Source organism: Anser brachyrhynchus, assembly GCF_964034855.1.
Source record: "Anser brachyrhynchus genome assembly, chromosome: 1".
NCBI classification, from domain to species: Eukaryota; Metazoa; Chordata; class Aves; order Anseriformes; family Anatidae; genus Anser; species Anser brachyrhynchus.
Window position 1 is genome coordinate 93,494,092 of NC_137694.1, and position 21,263 is coordinate 93,515,354.

A 21,263-nucleotide genomic window follows, 5' to 3' on the forward strand; every position below is an offset into this window, starting at 1 on the left:
GCATTTCTGCTTCATGATGAGGATAGGCCAGTGGTATTTTCCTGGTCTAAGCATAGTTATAACTTATGCACCTACCTTGAAAAAAGCAGTCACATGATTCTTCTTGGGAATGGAGAATAGGGCACTCTCTGAAGCACTAATTCATCAAAGCTTTTGACAGTGTAAACAACACCTTGAATTTTATCTAGAAAAATACATCATTCAAGGATAACAAAGCATTCCTATATACTAATTACACTTTACAGTGCCTGTGTAAACTGTAAGACATTAATATATGCATTGTACAGGAAGAAAGCCAGACCCAGAGAAGACAAAGGCATCATTCTCAAAACCAGGAAACCTTGGCAATGAGTGGTATTCTAACTGCAGGCCTCTCCAAAAGTGAGCCACCAGGTGCTTTGGTACCTTTGCTCCAACAGCAGATTTTAAAATTTTATAGCTCTTCTAAGAAAAAGACCAAGATTTTTCAGATGTTGAAACCTTCAAAATGAATTGACGCTCACTGCAGTATTAACCTTATGACTCCAGTACGAATGTATGCTGAGTCAGTGACAGAGCTGGAAATGAAATTTCTGGGTCCTCATTGCTTAGGAAGTTAAATAGCTCTCCTTTTTCCAACTTCTTCCAACCTTCTTCTGTAGGTATATGGATTTTATCCATCATCTAAGCTGAGCAACCTTATAACCCAGCAGCTGACCTCCAGCCAACAGTCAAACTTTGAGGCCACATTTGAAATTGGGTCCATAGTTTTGTCATTCTGATTTAGTGTGTGTTCATACAGAATATGGACGGACAATAAACAGGGCTTTCTTTTTCACCCTCTCAAATATATTTTGTTCCTCTCAAATATATTTTATGAAAGTGCGTGCATAGGTAAGTGCATGTCTGCAATGTATGTTATTTCCATCACCTGGCTGTTTTGTTTCTGTTGCTTCAGACATCCATTTCTGTCAGGACTCTGCATAAGGTTATGAAGAGGGTAAAAACGCAGAGGTTGGAAGAGTCCCATACAGCCCAAGGAAACACCCACTGTTAAGTAAAAGTGCTCCTACAGACTGCACAGGACAAGGTTTAATATTAATTCTTTTAAAAAATGAATGTGCAGGTCTTGCATTTAACGGAGTCTTTTACCAGAACAGGAGTTGAAATCAGTTTGTAGCAATAGTGAATATGCCCACAGTACATTAGGAAGGAATAGCTAAAGTTTTTGTTTATTTGTTTTTTCAGCTTATGTTCAGATCCTTTTCAATTATGCACACTAAGTTCAGGCCATATTCACTAGAAAAGTATGAGAAATTTGTACAAGTGCCCCACAGACTATTTTTTCACACAAGTGAGTCTAACCCTGATGAAAACAAACCCTGACAACTGTACTGCATGCTCTGAAAAAAGGACCTGGAACAAAGCTTGTTAAGAAAAATAGCACACCTGGTAACAAGAGCCAGCAATAGCTTTACCCTGACAAAAGTCTGAGGACATACTGGAAGAGCAGGAAAATACAAACTACTGCTACCTACAGCATTTCATCGTAGGCATAAGGTCAGTTCCCCAAAAAGTGTTTTTGGATTGATATTTACCCTGAAAATCAGAGTAGCACACAGCTGCACTCAACGTATTTCGATGGTACACACTTAGCAAAGAGCTTCCTTGTCTACCCTAATTATCTGAAAAACAGGATACCCTGCTTCTGTCCGTGCTGCTTTGCCTCCCCTCCATTTCCACTGGAGCCTCAGGCCTCAAAGCTTCCAAAGGCAGAGTGTTTTCTCAACGAAGAGCATTCAGCGCCACTGTTTTAGGGTGGAACTTCTAGCCAGTGTTAAGGGAGGTTTGCCTACTGGGAAATCCCATGTGCAAAAGTCCTTTTATCACCTTCTGGTTCTGCTTCAGGGGAAGGTTTAACTGGGAAGCGTCTGGATTCTGGCTGTAAGCAGCAGGTGCAGAATTCCTACACAAGCAGGTGGGAAGCAAATAGACAGATGGGCATCCTTATTAGGCCGAAGTGGGGTGAAAGCTGCCCCTCAAACAGGTTGTCCCATCTCTACAATAACAGTCCTGTGGGAAATGGGATTTGGCTGCCCCGTGCTGTCTCCCCGCTAGCCCGCAGGCCTTTGGGAATAGCAGTGGCACAGCTGCAAGAAGCCCTGATGCCCTCCTGAGCCTGAGCAGTCAGAGCTCTGCAGGTCACACACAGCTCATTGGCCAAGCTGGATCCAGCGACTTGTGTCAAACAGCATTTTTGCCACTAGCGTCACCGAGCTGGCTAAGTCCCGGAAGAGGAGAACATTCCCTGCTGAGGGGCTCATCACTGTCTTTGCTCTAAGTTTCCCAGGGTGACCTCTCATCCAAAACAGATGAAGTTAAATTCAGTCTAACAGCTGACAAAAATCACAGCCCGTAGCAGTTAAGCTGTGATGGCACTAAGTAAGCAAATAACAGAATAACACGGACTAATCATATCCTCGATTTCTCATTTCTTGTGCTGTAAGCATGCTGCAAATCTGAAATCTCACCCTACATTACAAACTTGAAACATTGCTCCTTCACTACCCCACATGTTCCCTTATTATCTACATGAAGCAGGGGAAAACTCTCGCTGAAAAATGGTTGGAATTTGCTAACTACTTGTAATCTAGTATCATTTTTTATCTTCTCTGTGCAAATGTCAACTATTACAGAAAATGAAAATCCTCCTAGCATAGTTATTTAGATTACAAGCATTTTTAGACAGACGGCACAGTTTTTCTGAAAACTGCAGCACAAGGTACAACAGGGTTCAGACTCAGAAGCAGGGTTCCTGCAAGTGTATGATACTTCGTGCAGAATTAAACAAAAGCTTAAAGATGGGAGGAACTGCAGGCAGTATTTCATCTTCAAAATATACCACAGGCCATACCCTAGAAGTGCCACAGAGTTATTGAATATATCCTGCTCCACTAAGCCAGACACCTAAAAAGGCACAGATTTCCAATGATTTTCAAAGTCATCAAACTATTCAAGACATCTGGGCTTTCACAGTCTTGAGCTTCATTTTTTACAATCCTTCTCCATGGCCCTGTCCATTTTTCTGCTGGCTTCCAGAATCTGCTATCTGCTTTCAAAATGGTGAACGGAACTTGAAAAGTGAAATAAACCATGGGATGCTTGAGTTTGGAAGCTGTACTTGTACTGTATCACTGACCAGGTTTTTTGCCCTTCCTACAGGGCTATCCACACTTGTGACATGCTTCACATGACTAAAAGCATAAGAACAACTCTGTCAATTTAACCAAAACGTATTTGGGGGCAGTGGGTGAGAGGCAAGAAAGACTTAATCATCCTTGGTCCAGTCATTTTGAGTCTCACGTTACACTGAAAAAGCTGAGATACATCTTACACTTATTTTCCACTCTCAGTGGTACGAATAAACGCATTGTATTCCATTATACACAAAACTGCAAAAGACCATTTGTTTAAAGTGCTCCTTTAAAAATAAATGTTCAATCAGATCTAAAAGTAAAGGATTTAAATGTTCTATCAATCTTGAATGGAGTTTCTTACTTTCCATCAGAACAGGGTAAACTCCTTTTCCTTCGACTAGATGCATGATGTAAACCTGACAGACCATCTCAGAAAGTCAGCAACATTCAGAGTTACCTACATTTAAGTAATGGATCACATCCAGAAACTCAAGCAGCAGTTTTAGAGATGCATGTAGTAACCTTCATTTCATGTTACTGGAAATAGAGACGCAAAGACATAAAGCCACGCAGTGAAGGTCACCCAGCACGTTAGCTGCATCCCCTCCCACTCATCTTTTTGATCACGCTGAGGCACAGCTAAACAACAGCCTGGGTCATGCGCCCTGGCCTATTTGAAAATCTGTCTGCAAGGTTTGATTCTGCTACAATACATGTTTCCATCTGGGATCTGGGCCCTTGGTAACAAGCAGTCTTCTGAGGGGAGCAGCAGGGAGGGAGGACGAAGTAACCTGGGCTCTGGGCCTGACTTCTTGCCCCATTGCTCACTGACTCAACATCCTGTGCCACCAGCGTGCATGAGAAACCTGCCGTTACCTTCAGCTCTGCCCTTCATCTGCCAGATCCACGCATCGGATGCGTGACTGGAAATTGTCAAGCAACATATCAGTTGGCTGAAGGAGTGATGTGGAAATAGAAGGGAATACAACTCGGTTATTTATATGAAGGAATACACATAGCTGCATCCAACTAGTTTTGATTTTCTAACTTTAAAATTATAACAAGGGGCAGATGTTCTGCCAAGGATGCAATTATTTTCACCATCTGAGGATCTGACTCAGGAGAAGAAATTTAATAAAGCGGGTTTGAAGCCAATACATCACTGGCACCATTACTCCACAGAAACACGGCCACACGGTGACCCTGGTATCGTCTGTACACTGAGAATGATTATCATGAAAGTCTGCCAGAAGAACATAATAGGAATAACGTACCTATCTGCTGGGTTTTGCCAATGCTAAAATTATTTTCTGGCTATTTTCCTTCCCCTCTTTACTTGCAAAAACTTTGCAATAAAGATGTTCTGGGTTTTGAGTGTTGTGTGTGTGCTCGTCAAAACTGAAAAACAAACAAAAGCCACAACACAAACAAACAAACAAACTTCTTGGGGCATTATGGCTCTAGATCCCTGTAGAGTTGGTATCTCTTTTACAGATCTAGTGTCTGAGTGATGCTGAGAAAATGCAGATGCTAACATTAAACACTTATTACCCAAAGTCTGCTATATATCCTTCCTGTCGTAACTGGCCAACTGAATGAGTCCTGCTACAGTCAAGGGAGACAAAACCCTTAAAATACCAATCAGGAGAGGCTACTTCAGGTTATTTTCTAATGGCCTGTAATGTGATTCGAGACATTCACAAGCCACTTCCTCCCCATGTTCTCCCTTCCAAGGAAAGCTATCAGGAAGTCCTTGCATTTATTAGGAATCTCCGATCAGACCACAGCAGTTGTTTGTTAACCCCTCGGGATGTTCCAGGAAGATACTATCAATATCTAATTGTCTGGTTTTGTTCTTTCACAATCCATCCAAAGACTGAAAAATGAGAATGAGTAAGCTAGTCTTCTGCCATCTCTGAGGACTTTTTTATTATTATTATTTTATTGGGGGGGTGGGGGTACAGGGGAAACAAAACTTTCAGTAAAAGATGAACTAAAAAATAAGAAGGAAGGGAAATAATGCTTCTGATAAATTTAATGATTGGATGTGAACTCAGGACAGCTCAGCTTCACGTCCATCCTCATTACTTCATGCAAACTGAGTTCCAATACAAGCTTAGATAAAAGTTCTCTGTTGCTCCCAAGGCATCCAAACCCTTCTCTCTGCAGTCCTGTCCTTGACTAACAGTCTTATTATGTGGCCAGTAAGGCTTTCCTGATTCAGCAGGGTTTTTGTCAGGACAACCAGGCGGTTGTCAGATCTTAAAGCTGAAATACACAAGGAAAGGGCTCTCCAGGGCAGTACCTGTCAGCAACACTTAGTGCCCTGGGATCACATTGTATCCCATAAGCAAGACACAAGTCATCGGACTGAGTCACTGAGCCTAGAGTCCTGTTCTTGACAGTGATGCTTTCAAAGCTCCTTCAGGCTGTGCTCCATTCCACTTGTTCCACCTTGTGGTTTTTGTTCTTTGTACCTCCCGTTCAAAGATAACACCTGTGCCTACTGTCTGAGACCTCTAGGCTTCTGGAGAATTGCCCGCGCTCCTGTCATTAAGGCAAGTTTTAGTGTTTGACATTTCAGGAGATGGCTTTGAAGGGAAAACCTCCACAAACTTTGTGCAGAGAAGCCTCTGTTCTTCTGTGTCCCTGTAATTCATCACTCAAAGCAGGAAGCCTGAGCGACATGCTGCCTTATGAGAGGACCGCCTCCTCCTTATCATTGATCATAGCATCGCAGTGTGTCCACAGCACCTCTGTGGGTGGAAGATGTGCAGGCATGACATAAATCACCTCAGACTTCCTAGCAATAACGTGACCCTGAGGCAACATATTCAGTACATTAAAAAAAAATTATATGATAGCCTGATGTGACTTTGTCAGACCCCGTGTAAGACCTAGCCTGAGGGAGGAACGTGCCTTGCAGCTGTTCCATAACAACTGTCTTTTTACAGTGAGTTAATTATCTACAGATACTGAGTGTTTTGAAAACATGAAACAAGACCAGCTGATTTGAAAAATAACATTAAAACAGGCTTAAAAAATTCATCTCTAGATGCCTCTTACACTAAGTAACTCTAGGTGACAATGCTGCTTACAGCAGCCACAAGGAGATACAAAGGATGGTACTGTAAAATCTCTCAGGAGTTTGGGGATGGACATATTACCTAGGTGAGATCTTACAAATAATGATACTCAAACACTCCCAATTACACTCACAGACCACGTACACTCCATTTGCCTTCATTCTGAACAGTGCAGTATAACTTTCCAAGGCTCTGTGCTCCACCAGACTGAGCTCCTGCCTTCCAAGGCAATGCGCAGGGGTTTTGCATCCTTATGCTGTAGAGATGCATGGTGAACTTTATCAACTGGTCATTAAAGATCAGCTTCCAATATGCCTGCTACTCAATTACCCCATTAGAATAGAGATGATGAATATGGACAGCAGTTTTAAATGCATAGCCAGTCTCTCTTTCCATGAAAGAAAATCAGACACTGATAACTTCAGCTAATTTTGGTCAGGAGAATAGTTCTGATCCTGAACATTCCCCAAAAAAGTTCTGCCTTTTATAAATACAGATCCAACAACCCTTCAAGACCACAAAATTCACGGAGTAAAATGCAGGGCAAAGTGCGGACCTTTGAGTTTTTAGATGTGAGTGTTCAGTTCATTTCCATCTCTGGTTTCAGTCCAGAGCTTCCTAAAAAGTAGAGGTCAGCTGTAACAGACATGGACTGAGTTGTGGAACTGAGATTTGCATGTAAAATCTGCCCATAGCACTGTTCCTCTTCTCATGCTCACAGCTGGGCAGAAAAAGATCCACAAGTCTGCATCAGACACCTACTCATATTTAGTATGCACATATAAACATACAGCTTTACTTTGATTTCACAGAGGGGGGTCACACAAGAGGGAGTCATAAAGTAATATGGTTACATCCTTTTTTTTTCCTAAGACAGCTGTCGGAGCCCCAAGAGAATGCTACTGTAGCTTCTAATGAATTTTGGGTGGTGTAATAGTTCATGCAAAGGTGAAAATGGTAGTGAAAACTAAATAAGTTTATTTTTCCTCAGAACAAAGAAATATATTAGACCCAGTTCTTGTTTATTTCTTAGAATTCTTTTACAGAATCACAGAATCACAGAATCGTCTAGGTTGGAAGAGACCTCCAAGATCATCTAGTCCAACCTCAGCCCTAACACTAACAAGTCCTACACTAAACCATATCACTAAGGGCTACATCTAAACGTCTCTTAAAGACCTCCAGGGATGGTGACTCCACCACCTCCCTGGGCAGCCCATTCCAATGCCTAACAGCCCTTTCGGTAAAGAAGTTCTTCCTAACATCCAACCTAAACCTCCCCTGGCACAACTTTAGTCCATTCCTCTTTGTCCTGTCACCAGGCACGTGGGAGAATAGACCAACCCCCACCTCTCTACAGCCTCCTTTAAGGTACCTATAGAGAGCGATGAGGTCACCCCTGAGCCTCCTCTTCTTCAGGCTGAACAATCGCAGCTCCCTCAGCCGCTCCTCATAAGACTTGTTCTCCAGACCCCTCACCAGCTTCGTTGCCCTTCTCTGGACTCTCTCGAGCACGTCCATGTCCTTCTTGTAGCGAGGGGCCCAAAACTGAACACAGTACTCGAGGTGCGGCCTCACCAGAGCCGAGTACAGGGGGACAATCACTTCCCTAGACCTGCTGGCCACACTGCTTCTTATACAGGCCAGGATGCTGTTGGCCTTCTTGGCCACCTGAGCACACTGCTGGCTCATATTCAGCTGCCTATCAACCAGTACTCCCAGGTCCTTCTCCGCCAGGCAGCTTTCCAACCACTCATCTCCCAGCCTGTAGTTTTTAATAATTTTAAAATTTAAAATTTAAAATTTAATAATTTTAAAATTATTATGGATGACTCACCTTTTCCAATGTACCTCTTCTCTCCACTACTATGCTTTTATAGCAGTATTTAAGTTTAAAGGGATCAAACTGAAAGTGCATGCTTTATTTTCCAAACACGTCTAATTGATGCACCTAAGAAATGGTGTTTTCACTATATCCAGGCTAGGTGTTTTATATCTTCATACATATGGCAAAACAAACACTTTTCACCTAAAAGCATAGCCTCACCTCTACCCTGAAAGGACTCCACCAATTCTTCCTATTGTTTCTATATTGAAGCTGACAACATGCATGCCAATTAGTAACATACATGGTTTTCCTCTTTCTTCATCTCTTATTGATGTCAATCTTTTCTTTTTTTACTCATGAAAGCCTAGAGAACTGTGAGGACTAAGTCCTCCATGGGTCATATTCTTGAAGCTTATCCTTTTAGCTGACCTCCTTTTAGTCTGAGCTCCATGTCAGCTGGCATTTCTTTTCGGAAAATGGAGTCAAAAAGTACTTGCACCAAGTTTTATCCAGTCTCGTCAATACATTGAAAAGTGGGAAAAATAACCTTTTTGCCCTGGAAGAAATTGCTTTGTATCTATACCCTATAATGCAATCAGCCACCTTTCACAATATCATTGAACCGAGAATTCGCTGAGTTTAAACAGTAGGCGCCCCTTTTTCTTCAGGGCTATTCCCCAGAGGAACCTCTGATCTGCTTGCCTTTTATATTTGTACCCTTCCGCACAGCATCTGATTTAATTCTGCTCTGTGTCCTCTACACACCTGCTACTCAGGCCTCTCTGGTGGTTTCACAGGACTCTACACAGGCACACATCTTCCACTAAACCCGCTGGACCAACCGTATCAAACACTGCGAGTGTTCTCTCTGACTTGTGTTTGTGTTCAATGCACCAAGCAGATTCAACCCCTTCTGGTAGGCAGTAGATATCTAATGACTCAAAGAAACACCAAAATGCAAAAGAGGAAATTAAGGGAACTGCTACCTTGAAATAAGATGGCGTAAGTTTATAATCATCCAGGTGTATGCCCAGACTAGGTAAGTCCTTGGGTTTGACGAGGATCTGATGATTTATTTTGTAAAAGCTGTTGCAGTTGAATAAGAACCAGGAATTTAAATTTCCCCTGAAAACAACTGAGAAAATTGACAAGATGTTTCTACTCAGATTGTTTCAGCTCTCTTGCTTCTCCCTACTGTTTCAAGCGCAATGGAAGGAGGACTACCTATAAATAGGTCTTACACAAAGCATGCACAGGTCACAAAATGGTCACAGGACAGATGATCAGAGGACACAAAAATTCCCAATCGATAGATATGCATACAGCATTTACATTATTAATCAAATCTAAGTCAATTCAGTTGAACTGCTTCTGAGCAAGGGTATTCTTCAAGTCCAAAAGTATAAAGCTTTGAAGTAAAATCAGGAAAAACATTAGAGCAGCAAAATTGCCATCAGCTTTGCAAACCCTCCAATAAGCACACATTCCTACAACTTTCTTTTTCGATATTTTTTTTAAACCGGTGTTGTTCTGCGTCTTTGCTATGAGCAAAAAGCAATTTTCCACCATTTGTCCAATGCAGGAGAAAAATCGAAAAGGATAAATTTTACTTTCTGCACCAGTGGGCTCAAACCAATTCACACTTCCTTCATCAACAGCTTTTTATAAGTGTTTGAAAGAAGCAAAGGAATGCAGGCCATGAAGCCAGAAGAGGGAGAAAATGGTTATTAAAACTTGCAGGCTAAGAACTTTCTAAGTAGATTAATTTCAGGTTGATAAATTTAACTTCTAGTTAATTTTTTTTTATTAAAAAAAAAAAAGGGTCTCCCTTGCTGAAGAAAAGAGAGGTGGATTTTTGTTGTGTTAGCTCTTTGAAAGCACATTGGAACAAGGAGGCATCAAACCCATCAGAACGGTACCCAGCCCTGGCCTGCCTCTAGTGAACAGGCTAGAGAAGCACCAACATCTCAGTGACTTCAGCTTTTTCCTAAATACAATCCTGCCCAACACTAGATTTTAGCAGAAGACAGTCCTTTAGTGAACATTTTCTAGGGAATCTAATTTATTTATTTATTTTAATCCCTTACTCAAGCCATAACACTTTCTCAGTTTCTTTTTCTGTCTGGCTACATGGCTCAGCATCTGCCTGCCTAACATCGGCCCCTGCACTTAGAGGGAGGAAAATTTTCCTTCTTATGGCTAACTACCACAAAGCCTTGGTACCAGAATTAGAATCCCTTGCTTCAAGTGCTATGCAAACAAATATTTCCTTAGAGTCCCTCAGGAAAGCCAGTCCACAAAAATAATTTGGTATAGCCAGAAAATTATGCCAGCCTCTGGACTTCAGGTTGCAACGACACCTGACCCATTGCTTTGTCAGGCCCCTCTCAAACTAAGCAGAAAGGATTTAAATGTCCCCTTTGAAATCCTCTCCACCAAACACCTGGAAAACATGGACTGCAGTCAAGCAGAATAAAGTGTAGAAGAGCAATGGAAGAGTGAAATGTCTGGAGAAGTGGAAAATTCTCAGCCACACCAAAGTCCCTCTGAAATCCAGGCATGTGGAGAAGACATAAGGAGTCAGTTAGTCTGCCTGCACTTCCAGCAATTTGGTGAACTTAAAGGGCAGGGATAATTTAGCTCATTAAAGCATGAATCCCTATAGGGTCTGACACTGCTGGGAAAATGCCTTTGTGGAGCGCTGCCCTTGTGCAACAGGCAGGTAGAAAAGGCTTGAAGTGGCCTCAAAATCTCTTGCCTGATGGAGCAGCTGGCCCTGTTACCGCCCTCAGCTGCACACCAACAGGAATTTTCCATCTGTAAGAGGACCGATTCAGTGCCCCAAGCCTTTCTGCCCGAGTGGGCAAAAGTGTCAGCGCATGGCATCTGCAAAAGGAGGAAGAGAGAAAGAGAAGGAAGCCGGGGAGGAAGGGAGGAGAAAAGGGAGTCTGGGCAGCAGCAGCCTCTGTTCTCCTTCCTGTGGTTATGTGCTGCCAAAGCAGCTGACATGTCTGCACCCTACCGCAGCTGAACCAGAACGATGCCTACAGCTGCTTTGATGCCGACAGACTGCTGCCTGCTGGCACTGCTCTAACCCGTGCTTCCCATGCCAATTAAGATCACTGCGATATTAATTTATGCAAAATTTATGCCATCTTTTCTGTACTTATAGCTCCATCCTAACACCTGTTGGGGTCTTGCTGTCTTTCGAAATGGGAGCTCTGCAGGGCAGAGATTAATTTAACAGTGTCTAGCACAGTGCAGCCCTTATCCCTGCCCATTATCACCACTAAATATCAGAAAAGCAGATTATAGTTGCTTTTCCACACAGACTTAATATCTTTTGCCTGGGGCAAAATAGAGGCCGGTCTCCGTGCTCAGCCACGAGAGAAGACCTCAGTAATTTTCAGTTTAACAGCCTGCAATCCAAAGTAAGCCCTTGCAGGCAACCTTGATCGTGCTGAGCTCAGGGAGGGCTTTCAGACGTCTGTCATCCCATTCGAAGGACAGAGAGGACTCGGTCAGTTGGACAGCATGGTATTAAGGAGGCAGCAGGTAAACTCTTTTCCCCTCCTCAAACTGCTGCCTGTTCTCAGAGCAGCCAGGCTCTGGAAGTGGCTTATTTTCTAATAGTCGTGGACTGTTCTGAAAGCAGATGTTTTCTCTGGGAAAAAGAACAATAAATGGCAGCAGCTTTTCTACGCAAACTGCAATAGACTGACAGCTCTTTTCATTTCCTGAGACCTCTCTCAAGAATCCTCCAGTCAGTAGAGATTAAAATCGACCTGTTCGTAATACAAGAAGTCAAACAGGACACACCACCCAGCTGTCCAGCTGCCTGCAAGTCCACCGTGCATTTCACTAGACCCTTTCAGACAAGGTAGAGCCCATCCTTGTAAGCACAGTGTGTACAGGTGCTCTTTAACACAACCCTCAACAAGAAGTTCTCTTACAGAAAGCAGGAGTGGGAAATCCCTGTACTCAGATGCAGTCTACTTTGGTCCTGTTGCTGTAAAGCTGTTTCAGGATTGCCAGACACTCAACTGCAGGAGTTTTAAGTCACGACTCTGGTGCTCTTATTTTCCTCTCAGCTTTTGAAAGCTGGGGAACGGGGGAAACCTTTGTCTCTGTTCCCTTGTGGGCTGGAATATCAGTTTCTAAAAGAGGATGAAAGATTCCCATGTTATGACAGCAGTTTGGAGACCTGATGCTGTATGCAAACCACCATAAAATACTTAACACCTGACAGCATTGGTGCTTCACATGGCTTACTGATTCTTAGCAAAGCTATGCTAGCCCTCAGCAAAGGCACTGGAGCCTCCAAGGGAGACTTCCTTTCTGTTCATTTTTTAAATAACCCTATGTTTCAGAAGCAGGAGAGAGAAATAAATGGAAAATGGTAGATGTCAAATTTTGCTGCTGTAAGAACTGAGGTCAGTGCATCCTTTTTTGGTATTTTCTCCTCTATTACACCAAGCATACTAAGATGTCTCAGTTCATAAAACTCCAAGCACCTTATTTATTTGCTCAGGGGAGAAGAAAAAAGAAAACCCCACTCAAACCTGCTGAAAATGAGGCTGTAACCACCACCATGATGCAAGCAGAAGTTTTCATTGTCTTCCATTCCACCACAGAGACGGATTGTGTCTGTTCTGCTGGCAAGGCAAAGTAAGACTGAACATTGAACTTGGTTTTCTATGCATCACGTGGTAGTATATAAACTGTGCATTTAGTGATTTGTATAATTTCACCAAAAATCATGTTTGATGTCTCTGTAGTCTCGACCGTTCTCATCTCAGCGACATAACCCAGAGAGGAAATAAACATAGACAGGAAATTAAATATAGGCAAGAAGGGAGGGGAGAGTACATACCAGTTTCTTTACATAAGGAAAAAGGAAATGGGCACCACAACATGGAAGTGTGAAGATATTTAAAGAGCCTTTGTCAGAATGGGGAAGACAAAACAAGGAATGTGGCTTGTGAGCTTCAGATCCACTGGAATAGACGAATTCCAGGGAACCATGCTGTGGTAAAAGCAGGGACACAGAGCCTTTCATATGATCAAAAGGATGAGGAAAACAGTCCCCAAAATAAAGATGGAGAAACAAGAGGCACTAGAAAGACCCTTGACCACGGTTAAAATACTGTTCCTCTTTTTCTGTACTATCGCCACAACAACTTGGGAAGTCAAATAAACATTAGAGTTGCTTACACCTAAAAACTGTTGAGGGTTGTACATTGAGATCCTGTGGGGACAAACAGAAAGGAAAGACAAACCACTAGCACATGGGAACACTTGGTTTGGGAAGCAGCAATGGGACATAGCTATTTTTAATGTTATTTAGGGCCCATCACTAATGTGTTGAAGAAAAAACAGCTCCTGAAGAAATAGGAATTCCACAGAGTAACTAGACTGTTGTTAGATATCAGACTATGGTACTGATCACATCCTTATCTGCAAAATAAAGTAATGCCTACTGAGCAGCTCTTCTGGAGTCTCAGATGGCAGATAAAAGGAAAGAATAAAGGTCTGTTTCTGTTAGCCTTGATGTAGCACGTGTGTGACATTCCACTGATGCATGTGGTATGTGGTAATAAAACAATGTGCAGTAATGACTCCATGAAACAGCTCCAGAAAGCAGTGCCCCAAGATATCCCCAGATGAAGACAAGTCTCTGAGGAGGCTGCACTTTGTGGCACACTCACCTGATCCTACTTCTTTTCTGAAATTCTAAATAGTCCAGAGTACTTTGGAGTAACGGCTTAAGTTTAAAGAAAAGTTGTGGGATATTTAATTGGCCTAATTTCACCCTCTGGTTGAGAAGAGAGCAGAGCTTGGTATTTCTCAAAATTCACTCCCTCCCTCCCTCCTTTCTAACAACTTCTGTGAATGAAACACAGAGAAAGATTTTATCTAAATTATCAACAGGTCAGTTTTTCTGCTTTTTCATCTGATTTTTCATTAAGTTTCTGTTTTTTCCCACATCTATCCACTCAGTATGTCAATGATATATATGTATGTTAGTCTCAGCTGGGCTCGTGGAGCTTGTCACTGCATACTTTCACACGACTGGGAGGGCTCCCATTACAGCCTGGTTTCTCCAAGAGCAGCCAGCTGGCTGTTCTGGTGCATACACCTTGCTTACTTACGTGCTGCCACGATGTCAACCTGTTTCTTCAGCCGGGATTTGCGTAGAGTCTGGTGTATGACACTGGGGACCCTCTCTTTTCAGGAGCAATCTCTTCAGAGATTTACTAGGCTCAAGACCACTTTGCACAACTGATGTAGGATGAAGCAGACAGCACAAAGCGATGAATTTGGGTTTGATTGTGTAATCTATAGGACCAGCAACAAAACTAGCTGTTAAGCAATTAACTTTTTTGGCAGGATCATAAAATTCTAAATACATGCATACTTCTTAAAATAAAGGGTGATCAGAGATATTTAAATAATTGCAACTGTATAAAAATAGGCCTGGATAACTTGTCACGATCTCTAATTCCAATACTAATGCAGGCAAATGAAAAAGAGGAAATCCCGTTCACCTTGAAGAAAGTCTACAGACTATTTATAGCTGTTCTTTGTTCTCAGTTTCAACCCACAGTTCCCCATATCACTTCTATGGAGCCCATAATTCCAGCTGCAAATAGAAGTGTATTGCAGTCCCAAATATATAAATATATATATATAAATATATAAAAACTCTCAACATTTCCAAATCCTAAAACACAAGCTATATTCATTCCTTAGCTCTCTTCCTATGCTTTTGTCCATTCTTAAATTCTTCATGGCAAGACTTCCCTCTCACGGGTTGTTTATAGGAGTGCAACCACCCGGGAAGCAGCTATGTATTCTGTTGGCAAAACCAGAGACCAGTTAAATAGTTTTACCAGAAACAGCATGGTACAATACAAACCAAGAACCAGATGGAAAACCAGGATGTCTGGGCTTAGTTCTCAGCTTTGCTACTGATTTGATAAGATCCTGGTGCAAGTGATTCCTTATCTATATGCTCCTGCTTTCCCACCACCCACCCCCATCTCTAAGACTTCTCTATTTATTCTTATTTACTTTTATACAGTACTTTCAGAGCTGCAGAGGAACAAAATACTAATATTCTGGAAATCATAGAAAAAAAAAATCATACCCCTTCAACATTTGAGTGAAAATCAAAGGCCCAGATCCTCTGAATCCCAAGAAAAAAGATTGTATCCCTTCAACTTCAGTTTACTTCTACAGTCATCACGAAAATAAAGCCAAATTTTTAGTGTGTGCCTCAGCTTTTTGTCAGACATAGGCCATTGTTTATAAGCACTGGCCAGTATAAAAGCACAGTTAGATATATCTAATTAGGCCAATGCCTTTCTATGCCAGAAGGCTATCTTGACCTGGAGAAGGTTGTTTGTTTTTCCTCCTAAACTATGATTTCAGTTATTTCCCCAATCAAATTAAAGCATAGCATACTTCTTTCTGCTCAACTTCTTGTTTGTTATGAAAGTGTGTAAGAAAGTCTCAGTTCACAGTCTGAGCAACTGCAATAGGAAGGGAAGAAAGCTGAAAGAAAGCAATAACTTGCTTTCCGGTAATCATTAACTCTCCCCATTGGTCCTCTCCCTAGGAGGTAGGTAGAAAGAAACTTTCTGCTTCAGTCAAGATATTTGAAGTGCAGAATCTGAAATTACTTGGCTGAATTCAATGTAGATATAAGAAGTCTGTTTCCTCAAGATCTTTTTTTTTTCTTCATTTTATTTACTTTAAACAGGAAAAACCTTAAAAGAAGACATCAAGATTAATCACTTAGATTGTTTACAAATCCTCTGAGCTGTGTATTCACTAAGTCTTGGCATCCAGTTCAGTTATTTTGCAGCTCTATGAATTACTTAACAATTGCTTCTCAGTTGCTGCTGTATTGATACAACACGGAGAATATCGGGAGAGTGGGGAGGGCACACTGCAGCATCAGCACACTTTCTGCTTGAGGGGAGCACGAGACATTACACAGCCATGCTCGTTCACACCTGTAGCACAGGGAGCAGCTGGCATACAAGACTTCTGTGTGTTACTGACAGGTCTGATACATGTCTATGGTCCCACTTAGAAATACATCACAAGTGATGGGGGTCCAAAACCGTGAAAGTCAAGTTAGTGAGGTTGTATCACTGTCCACAAAGTTGCATTAGGTCTAGCAGCTGGCGGTATCTTTTGGAAGACTACCAAAAAAAAAAAAAATAACACTTCTGTTATTGTGCTAGTCCTAACATTCCTACTGATAAAGGTGTTCATTTAATTTGCAAGTAAGATTGGCCCTAGAATTGGTGGAATAGGCTGCAGGCACCTCTGACCACTAAAACATTCTCCCTTTGATCTCATGTTTTCTCTTTCTTCTGGCCATCTGGAAGTAAGGAAGAAAACTGAGCAGAAATCTGAGCTTTAATGACAGAAGGAAAGTTGCTGATACAGGACAAAAATTAGCAGATTCGTCTAAGTCAAGTAAAGAGCAACAGAAATGTTTTGAAATGCATAAAAATGCAATATTTTGTCACCAGGAGTGAGTCAAAGCAGTAAACTGCTTCATCAATACTTACTGCATACAGAATTCATTAGAAAGGTAGCAGCAAAATCTGCCACTTTCACAGAAAAAAAACAGTGCATTCAAAAAGTTTTCTTAAAGAGCAAGAATTCATTCCACCAGTATCTGCCAACCATCACATATTAAGCAGTTCAGTACACACAATTATTTAGGACTCATGAATGTATGAAGTCTCGTGAACACAAGACATCCTTTTTCCCATAAAGCTCACATGGTGGATATCTGAGGGAAATAAGCCAGTGCACCAAAGAACCTCCTGCTACCTTCCAAAATGAACTATTGTCACTCTGCTGAAATAAAATTTCTGTATTCACATAGAGTAGTATGATTTCTGGTGGGTTTTGTTTGTTTGTTTTAGTCTTTATTTTTGCTTTGCTAAAGATACTTCACTGCAATTCTGGTTTCGTTCTTAATTCAAAGCCTTTCTTGAAAGGGAACCTCCACCCTTCACACATTTCTAATAGTGAGCCCTACAGGACAACACTTCCACACCATTTTTTCCTATTGCTGCCATCTTTATACTGATTAGTGCCTGTAGCCGTTTTCTTCTCTGACTGGTGAAGGTTTTAAACCATGTGTTCAAATAACTTGCTGAAATAAGACCAGGGAGAGTAAGTGATTACAATTCTTTTCTTCCCTCTCACTTTGCCAGATTGTACTATTAACATGTAATTAGGAGTCTAATTTTTAGTTAGGTATTTAAAAAACCCTCAAGCAAAGAGTTTTAAATTATTAATGAGCCATTTTTTAAAAGGCAAACTGAAATAAGTGTACCCTCTTCTCCACATATTTAATGGTTATAATGGTTTAACACATTATTCATTCATTACTAAAGAGAAGTTTGCAGAGAAAGGCAATATTTTGTTTAATTAGAAGTACTAAACTTCCCTCATAGCCATGATGGTCTACAGCTATGAAAACTGTCTTCACTAAGTATCAGTATTAAACTGCACAGAGGAGTATATTTTTCAAATGCAGGAAGGTGCCAATAGGCCTGTAGAGGTGTTTTTTCACCATAGTTGGTGCCAGAGGTGTTAGAAAGATCTTGCTGTCACATACGTACCTGTTAGAGCACTTAATCACAAACATGGTTAGAGACACAGGGGTACCACAAAGGACATTCATTCATACAATCCTAAGAGGCTGTTCCTTGTCTGCTATCCCATAATGAATTTGGCAGCTAACTTCTTTTTTGATTCTAGTGACAGCAGGCAATTTTACCACAGAGGGAGGACCTACAAAGTCAACTGATGCTTGCTCAGCAGGACTGGGCCCATTAAGAACAGTGATCCATGAAGTGCAAAATGTTTCAGCCTGCGAGTACAACACAGGGTTGTGAGCTGAGGTAGGTACTTCTCATGCCCAGAAGATTCCTTATTTGTTTAAAGCACACAGCACTTCTTCCTCTCAATCTATGCATGTCTCCTTGCAAAGACCCACCAGCTTGGGTGAGATTAATGAAACCTCACTTCTTCATGAGGCCACCACCTGTAGATACACTGCAGATACCAGTTTTCATTAACAGGGGTTTCAGGGCATTTAACAAAATACAGAGTAGCTCCCTTTTAACTAGTATGTTTCCAGGCTGAAAGCTGTCCACGGTGAATCCACAGAGTTTGTTCCATACCCTGACACTGTGTTCAGAAATATGTAGAAGATAATAAAGAATGTCTGTTTCACCAGCATCTCTTCACGAAGTTTTATTTAAGCAACACAGACCAACATCTAGGTTACTGTACTTCTGATTGTACCAAAATCTCATCTTTTAATTAAAAAGTGAAATAGCAGCAGCAAGAAATGGAAAGCTTGTGAATAAAGCACAACGCATACATCCAACCATGTTGGACACAACTAATCTGCTTCCTTTTGTAGCATTTTCCTGACTTCTGGCAGCTCCTTAAAGCATTTCTTGGCCCCTTGAATGAGTTCTGCTAGGGGATTATTTCCACATATGCTTCTCTATGAGGCCCCTGATATTAAATCCCAAAAGTTCTCCTATCATAACAGGAAGAAAATGGAGAAAACTCATCTATTCACATCCATAACGACTATAACTTAGTAAAGAACAGCTATTAGCATAAGGGTCCCCTGCTAAGATAACAGATCCCTCTGTAAAATAGCTACTCCAAATTCAGGGCAGGTCTATGCCACAGAAGCAGGGCCACGAACATTTTTATCTCAAGCTGTCTATAGGACCAGATGAGCATAAATCAGCCTAGTTTTCTTTCCATCTGGGATGCAGCATGTATACTTGCAGATATTAGGGGATTTTCTTACAGCAGCATGCTTCCCCAAGCGTTCCCTTCACTTACAGTGCTCTACCAGCCAAAGTGGCCTTGCTAACAATCTTACAGCTGTTTACATTCTTAGAAGAAACAAGCCAAACTAAACTGTTTCCACTCATGCAAGCATAAGAACTAATTTTTAAGGTAGTACATTATGCTACAAAATTTATGAAGAAACTTCACATTAGGTTCCCCAAATCAATATAAAAATAATTTCAAAAGTTTTTTTAGCCAGGATGTATACTTTGTTATGGGAACTGATTTTGAATCCATCTTTGGAATACACACCACAAGGTTCCACAGCAGTCTATCCTAAAAACAGGACAATCTGATGTTTTCCTTAAGAACCCAGCTGATGAAAAAGTAAGATTATTAATTGTGTATGTACATCAAACTGGGAGTGATTACCAATATGTTGGAGGATAGAAATAGAATTCAAAGTTATCTTGAAGTGAAAGATAGGTCTGAAAAAGAAGGATGCAATTCAACTGGGAAAGAGCAGGTTAGTGCACTGAGGCAAAGAATGTCAGCTAGAAAAGCGCAAAGCGGGAATAAATGTGTAAAAAGGCCACAGATTAAGTTTGAGTAAAAGGATCTCAAGCTCCAGATGCCTCTGAACTCGTAACACCCCCTGCCATAATGCCTAAAACTGACAAACAAGCTAAACCTCAAAGCAAGCCATGCAGAGTAGATCAGTAGCCATCCCCACCTGCCCAATGACACTTTAAAGCATTAGGTTGTCAACATGATCAAGCATGAAAATCCCTTAAGTCACAGCCTTCAGTTGTGAAACATTTGGAGATTTAAAAATGGTTGTACTTGGCTTCTTCAGGAATACAGTGCAAAGCCTGCCTCTTTCAAAAACCTCCTCCTAGCGATCAAGGCTTCAAAGGGCAATTCATCTTTAATCCCCACAGATACGCAATATGAGAAAATTGTAAGCCATATAGCAGCAGTAAGAAAATAAAGCCAGCATAAACAAACTCGTAAGTGAACCTCTAGTCTGGGTCTGAGCCTACTACGATGGTGAGGCATGTGATAAGAGACATGAGGTGCTACTTAAGGACAATGGTCTATCATGGTTTTTTCTTCCAACTGCATTTAAAAAATTTAAGTATACTAGCATTTTTTTCCTTCTTCACTTTCTGTGAAGAAACATACCATAAGAAAAACAACCTGACTTGCATAATGATTTATTGTGTGGTGACAATTCCATTAAAGAAGTGGGATTCCTAGTAAACAGGAATTAAGGATGGAGCAATGATCTATTCATCTCGTTGCGTGGGTATTTGAGACCAGCACAAGATGTCATCTCTCTTCGCTGCTCCCATAGCTCAGCACCACATAAGCACTCCTTCTCCCCTTGTTTGCCCCCGGAAGAGCAGCTCATACCATAAGCATGTACAAAATCTTGTTCTTTGAAAGATAAGCAGGTAAATTATTAAGCATTAATTAGTAGACATTTACATTATTTCTTTTCTCTTGTTCACAGCTTCCATGGATTTACAAGACTTGCACCACGCTTGCACAATGCATAGCCTGGCTCATATAAAGAAGAATGGGTAGGATGCCCCCCATCACACCCATTCTAAGTTCAGGCCCATCCTCCTCACTTATCATAGTGGTATCCTGCTGTCCTTACTTTCAATTTACGCTAGCTTGAAACAGCTTCAGTGACGCTGTATCTTTGCTTCATTTTCCCCTTAAGTAAATGCCAGGAAATAAAGTCACTAATTTGTCAGAAATCTGGATTTCAAAATCATACTCATCACCTCCTCACAAAGAATTATTTTTCCTGTAATCGGTGCCAAGTAATTCCTAGGAACATTAGTACAGAGGCTCATTGGGATTCATATGTGAATGCAATGTTTAATAATTTAGTTAGAGAACACTGTCATCTCTGTAAATGTTTCCTGAAGTCCTTGATTATTAACGTTTATGTTGTTGCAATTAATGATGAGCATTCTTGAGGGTTTTGCTGAGATAAACATGACCTGTTTAAGCAAATTACTCCCCAAAAGCACAGATTTCAGTGTTTTGTTGTTGTTGTTGCTTGATTGTTTTTGTTTGGTTTTGTCCTACAGATGTTTGTCTTGGCACTGGTCAACCCACTCCTCATTTTCTGGCCGCGATGGTGATCCAGAGTATCTGCTTTCAGTTATTCGACACAGACACATGTATAACATTGTAAATTCACTGGGAATCACAAAACTGTGTTACCAGCTTTGAAAGGTTAGATAGAGCAATCAAATATAATCTGCTTTACTAGCTGTTGAAGGAATTCCACCATTCTGA

General features: G+C 41.2%; 1 protein-coding gene across 1 annotated transcript in view; it reads right to left on the reverse strand.

Annotated features, from left to right (window-relative positions):
* The window catches only part of LOC308188006 (uncharacterized protein), a 327,367-nt gene that overhangs the window by 298,777 nt on the left and 7,327 nt on the right, over window positions 1-21,263 (reverse strand). The window contains exon 3 of the mRNA XM_080576526.1: window positions 14,243-14,429. The gene's annotated coding sequence lies outside the window, so the exon portion shown is untranslated. The remainder of the gene's footprint in view (window positions 1-14,242; window positions 14,430-21,263) is intronic.